The 6,119-nt window shown below is 50.3% G+C and overlaps 1 protein-coding gene across 5 annotated transcripts in view; it reads left to right on the top strand.

Moving 5' to 3' along the window:
• Positions 1–12: 12 nt before the first annotated feature.
• ADNP (activity dependent neuroprotector homeobox) overlaps positions 13–6,119 on the top strand; it is a 34,529-nt gene continuing 28,422 nt past the window's right edge. For 3 of the 5 annotated variants that reach the window (XM_061437953.1, XM_061437956.1, XM_061437955.1), the window contains exons 1-2: positions 13–3,718; positions 5,752–5,925. The gene's annotated coding sequence lies outside the window, so the exon portion shown is untranslated. Of the gene's footprint in view, positions 3,719–4,171; positions 5,926–6,119 lie in introns of those variants that run through there. The other 2 variants (XM_061437957.1, XM_061437954.1) reach the window with 2 other exon arrangements.

Here is a 6,119-nt window from a genome sequence, read left to right as displayed (position 1 = left end):
GAAGTAAGATGAGTGCTAATCATATTCATGAAATACACATATGGCTGTTTCTATATGAACTGAAAAATACACACCTTTCCTGCTCTTTTAAAATGTACCCCAAATTTCTTAAACCAGATAATACATTTAGAGCACAATTTAAATTTGGGTCTTTGTAGCTGCTGACTTGATAGAGCATTTCACCTGTCAGGGCAAGTCGGTTTAAAATACATATCGTGCATTGGAAGCAACAACATTTTATTGCTTAGTTGTTTTTTTCTCTTCTGGGCACAAACTTCTTTTGGTAAAGATAAACATTGATGACATTAAGGCATAAATCTAGCTGCTGTAATAATTTTTATTTTTTGGCCAAGTCATGAGGCCTGTGGGATCCTACTTCCCCAACTAGGGCTTGAACTGGAGTCCCTGGCAGTGAAAGCACCACGTCCTAACCACTGGACTGCCAGGGAATTACCACCGGTAGTAATTTTTAAACAACTGTTTTTTCTCTCAAAATAATTTGTCTCCATGTTATTTCAGGACCCTTAACAAAGCATACATATGAGTGAATCCCCTAGATGTCTTCTTTTGAGGAAACTGTTCTGCAAGTTAAAAGGTTGTTCAGTAAAGCCAGCAGAGATACTCTGTTTACCCATTTTAAGTAGGTATTGCAAATAAGATCTTACTACAAATAAGTTTCCGATTATAACATAGCTTTTAGATCATGTATCTTTTAAAATTTTGAGTGAGACATACTTTAAGCAAATAAGCTTAAAATCAAGTTGACTTTTCCTTTACAAGTAAAAGGGAGAGGCGTCTCTAAATGAAATAAACATATTTATTGGACAGTATTTCTCTGACTACCTTTTCCTAGTTTAATTTGGCTGCTAAAGCAATTTAAAATCTGATTTTTTCATTTGCATTCCCAACAGATCTTAGCAGAAATGAATACCAGAGTATACAACCTTTGGTGTCATTTTGAACATGACCTGTTCCGAGGTTGAATTCACAGAACATGTTCTAAGAAGGGCCAGTACTATTCTGTCTCCCTTTTGTGCAGAGCCCACCATGGACCCCTCGGGGAAAGAACTTCTCTCATCACTGATAACAGCTAGGAAATTTATCATCACTGATGTGAAGTTAGTTTTAAGATAACAAATAATTTTTTGTATGTTTTCTTTTTCATCTAAACCCAAAGTTAAATCTTTATTGTCAGCTATGTGGAGCAGAGATTAAATAACCACCTCAGAGATCTCACTACTAAAGTATTGCCTTCTCAGATGTCACTGGCGTAGGTTAGGTACCTTTTGCCTTTTTTAGTCTTTTGATTGTTATTCCTACAATCATTCCAACAGTATCACTGTTGGAATTCACAGTAAAGTATTTGGGCAGTGAAAATTTGGACCATTTGGAAGTTATTAGAAAAGAATCTGGACTATTTAGATGCATTTTTGTAGTAAGTCTAGTGACTTAAACACTGGAAAATCTATTTAAACATTTACATGTGAATCCAGCATCCCTTTTTACTTCGTAAATGGGGCCAAGGATGAAATCCAGATGTTCTCCCTTTGTATTGGTATTATCTCTGTATGAATCTAAGTATGGTATCTAAAAAAAAACTAAAAATTATTTTGTTTATTTCATATTAGTTGTTGCTAGTGTCTTCTGCAACATGTAATTAGATTCTTCATCTTTGTCTCTGTAAAATCAAACTGTTTTCAGTGTCCCCCCTCTTCTTTTTTTTACAACTTTTTCCAGCTATTGTTTTCCCTTGAAGTACTGATTTGGCTTTTAAAGATATATTTTATCACAATTTCAGAAATGAATGGAATACTGAGTTGGATGAAACAGCTTGTTAAACCTGCTAACTGAAGCCTTAGACAGTAAGCTCTATGTAACCATAATTTGTACTATTTTCAATTAAGTCAGCTTCTTTGGGGATGTTACCTATTGTTTGACACTTAACTTGAAATTTAGAGAAACAGCAAAATAAGTGTAAGATGTACAGAGCACATCTTAACGGGTTTGGTTAATTCTCCACAATAGACATCATTGTTCAGTATGTTTAGCCAATGATAGACACTCAGCTATAAAAGATGGGTTCAAGAATGTTGAGATGATGTGTTGGCTGGGGTTGACCTAACTCTTCAAAGGCCTCCATTACGTTCTGTGCTATCCAAATTGTGGGAGCACTTAAAGTGACTGTCTTTGGGACTAGTCTGTGGTTTTCGAGGATCTTATGGAGGCCCACTGGCAACATCATTTCTCATCCTTGGCTCACTAGGCCAATGGCCTCAAAAAACTAGGGATCCCATTTGTTTTCTTCAGGCCAAAGAGAAGAGCCCATCACTGATTTGGAAGAATGCCCTGTCCCCGGGTAACAGCCGGCCTTCTGTAAAATGCAGGCCTGTCCACTGAATAGCCCACCCCACCCGCAAGGGGTCAAGCACCCATGAGTTGGGTCGCATCTCTGGTCGGTGTGTGAAGCACGAGGCCCTCACGCCTCCTCTAAGGCAGGAAGTGTCGGGCATGGCCGGCCAGGTGTCCTAGGCTTCCTTCTGCCGAGCCCGGGAGCGCGGGCTTCCCAGCACGTGGAGCCGCGGGGCTGCCCACACGCCCCTCCCGCCAGATGTAGTCCAGGCCCAGCCGGGCCCGCGCAGGGATCCCCAGCACGGCCACCTGACTGAGTGCAGGGCGTGCTGCGGCCCGCTGCTTGTACCTCCGCCGTCGGCGCTGTGACCAGAGGAAGGCGCCCGCCGTGCACAAGGGCCATGGAAGCGCACTGCGGCCATTATCCGCGGCGCCTCCTAGTGGGTCAATGGCAAATCCTTTTGGTTCTCGCGAGAGCTCCCCCTCAGTGGGGATTATATAATTTCCCTGAGGCGGGGATAGGGGTGCTGATGCCACCCTCCCTCAGAAAAAGTTACGTGCAGGCACATATGGAAGTGAGAGTTGTCTTTGGGGGGCATGGGGGGAAGGGGTACTGGCCCCCACTGCCCCCCCTACTTAGCTGGACAATGAGTCCTCTTATGCTAATGAGGTACTTACGTCACTTCCGCTCTTTCTCGGCCGCCATTTTGGCTAGGGCAGGTTCGGGGAGTCGCTCCGAAGCGCTTGTATTGTCTGCCGAGGGGAGACGCGGGATCAGCCCCCTCCCCCGCCCGTTGCCGCCGCCGCCTCCGCCGGCCCGGTCTCCCCTCCGCCGCCCGCCGGGATCCATGAACTGAACTCCCGCCCCCCCCGGCCGCCGCCATCTTGTGCCCCCTCCCCCTCCCGCAGGCAGCGCTAAGGGGGATTTTGGCGTCTCCTCAGACACAGCTCCCTCTCTCGGTCCCCGCTGCTGAGGAGCGAAAGGAGCGCGGCCGCCGCCGCCGCCGCCCGCCTGCCCGCGCCGGTGAAGCCGCCTCTCCCACACCCTCCGTCTCCTCCCTCCGCCCCTCCTTTGTCTGCACCGCTCGACGACGCTGCCGCCGCCGCCGCCCGCGCGGGGACTGGAGGGATCCGCTCGCGCCGCCGCCGCCGCCCGCCGCTCTGCTGCGCCCGCCGCGCCCCCCGGCAGCAGCCGCGGCCGCGGCGCGAGCCGGAGCCCACCGAGGCCGCCGAGCCGGAGCGCGACGAGGCCCCGGGCGCGCCCTCGCCGCCGCCAGCGCCGTGCCGCCGCCATCCGCCCGCCGCCGCCGCCGCCGCCGCCCGGCCCCCGAGCACGCCGGCCCCGCGCGCGCCTCGAGGCCGAGTCAAGGTAAGCCCGGCGGCCGCCGCGCGCGCGGACCCGCGGCCGCCCCGGCCCCCGACCCTCGGCCCGCGCGGCTCCCGCCCGCCGGCCCCGCGGGCGCATTGTTGTTGGGACCGCACGCGCTCCCTTTGCGCACTCGGTGCCGACGGAGCGCCCGCCCCGGCGCGGACCGCTACCCGGGCTCTGCTCCGGGGTCCGGGCGCCTCCTCCTGCAGCCCGACCCCTCTTCCCCGCCCCGCGAGCCCGCGGAGGCCGGCAGCCGCCCCGGCCGCCAGAGCTTTTGCCGCTAGTGGCATCTCCCTCCACCCCGCCCCCAGCGAGAACCGAGCTGCTCCCATCCTTGGAACCAATCCCTCTCTCCCGACCCCCACCCCAAACGAGCCCCCCACGCACACCCCCAATCCCTGGGACGAGCCTTCTGCCGGGTCTCCCCACCTTTAGCTGGGGGAGGGGGGACAGGTTGGGGGGGCGGGGAGCATGCAGGGCACGAAGTGAAAGTCTTTGCCTCCCCTGTGCGGTCCTTCCTCCCCAACATGCCAGCTCCTTTCTATCCTGACCACGGAGTCCTCCACTACCCCCTTTTCTCAATCGCAGCTGCCTGGTCAGCACGACCTCTTGCGAGCATTCTGAGCCCCAACTTTGCAATAAGATGGTGAAAAATGGAAATCCAGAAAGCTGCGAGTTTGGTTTGGGTTTTTTGGTTTTTTAGTGCAATGAATGGGAATAGTTCTTTGAGCACCCATTTATTCACATCTTCTCTTCCTCTGGACTGCCTCCCTGCCCTCCCCTCCCCCCCAAATCTGGATGCCTGTCTGCTGGAAAAGGCGCGATTACCTCTCTTCCTCTTCTGCCCAAGTCCAAGCGCTAAGACCTAATATTCTTTTCAGCCACACACATACCACACTGAGTCGTCTTGATGTTCTTGCATTCCCCCGTTCCTCTGGACAGTTCTTGCCATAACCCCATTTCTCAGACAAAGGCTTAGGAGGGAAAAAGAACCAAACTGTTTCCTGTGTTTGCCATTTTAATGCTGTCCATCCCCACAGACCCAAGCCCTTTCCCTCATGCTTCTTGTGCCAATGTCTTGAACCTTCAAAACGAAAGGGAAAAAAAAAATCTCCTGGGTAGCTTGATAGAGTTTCTTTATAAATCTGCATTGTTGCTTCTGGTTTATGGCCATGAAGAAAATACCAGCCCCCACCCAAAATGCACCGCAGCCAAGTCGGCTAAAGGCGATGAGTGTTGGAGTCAGTAGGGGGCGCATTCCCTGCACTGGGTAAGGCTGCAGAGGGGGGAAGGGCCCCAGAGCTAGAGCAGGATGAGCTTCACAGCGCCTTCTACAGACCATGGGAAAATGGACCCAGCAAGATACTCTGACACTCTTAGTTGGTGAGCTGACAGCAACATGGTGAAGGATCAAGTGAGTCAAGAGCAGTGATTTTATTTCTATTAAAGAATCCACCCTGCAGTTTAGAAGTTTTCTCTTTTGACTTTTTCAAAGTGTTGACCCTTAGACAATCCACATTTGTTCTTGACGAATCACCTTGCCACATCTTGGTACACAGATTCCCCCTTCTCTGGAATTCTTCCGCCTTAAGCTTTGAATGTGTCACCATATCTTTCCAAGGTCAGATGGTAAAGGGAAAAGTTCAAAACCTGAGAGTAACAGGTTTGGGGGAGTATTGTTGATTTCATTCCTTCTTCATGGCCCCATGTCTTTTCAACTCTTTGAGAGTTCAAAATCCTTGAGGGATGTTAGATTTTAGTGGGGGAGTAATTTTCATAAGCGTGTAGATGGGTGTCATGATTTGCAAAGCTTTGTTGGTAAACGTCAAGCCCATGTTGAGTTCTCCACTGTTAAACTCAACTGAGTTGATTGTAAAATTTTGCTTCTTTCCAACTTTGGACTTGAAATTGCCATTCATTATCCCAGTAGCCAACCGCCTTTGCAAAAGTGTTGACACCAGTCTTCTGTGAGCACCCACCTTCTTAGGGTGTGTTGATTTCTGTAGATTTTACTCCTCTTGTTATTTCCATAGGTGTGAGATGCACAATGCGAAACCTAGGCCCCAGCTTTTGCACCATGATGCGCAGGGTTGTACTTTTTGTACTGAACTGATAGGTGGCCTAGTGGTTATGCCCTGTCCTACCATTTTGAGGATCTGGACTCCGTTCCTGCCTTGCTCTTTGGACCACATTGTCAATTCACACCGGTGGGTATATTCATTTTGGAGGGTGGGAACTGCAGCAACAGGGAAGCCAGAGATTTCTTCCTCTTTGGTCACCACCAAAGCCAACACTTCCAAATTTCAGCCTAGCCACATTCCTCAAGGAACCAGTTAGAGCTGGTTGGTTAGAGCTGGTTGCTGACATGGGTTCTGAACAGAGAAATGACTTGTGGCTTGTT

Source organism: Bos javanicus, chromosome 13 (assembly GCF_032452875.1).
Source record: "Bos javanicus breed banteng chromosome 13, ARS-OSU_banteng_1.0, whole genome shotgun sequence".
Lineage (NCBI taxonomy): Eukaryota > Metazoa > Chordata > Mammalia > Artiodactyla > Bovidae > Bos > Bos javanicus.
The sequence above is the reverse complement of the archived record's forward strand: the minus strand, read 5'-3'. Positions and strand labels throughout refer to the sequence as shown.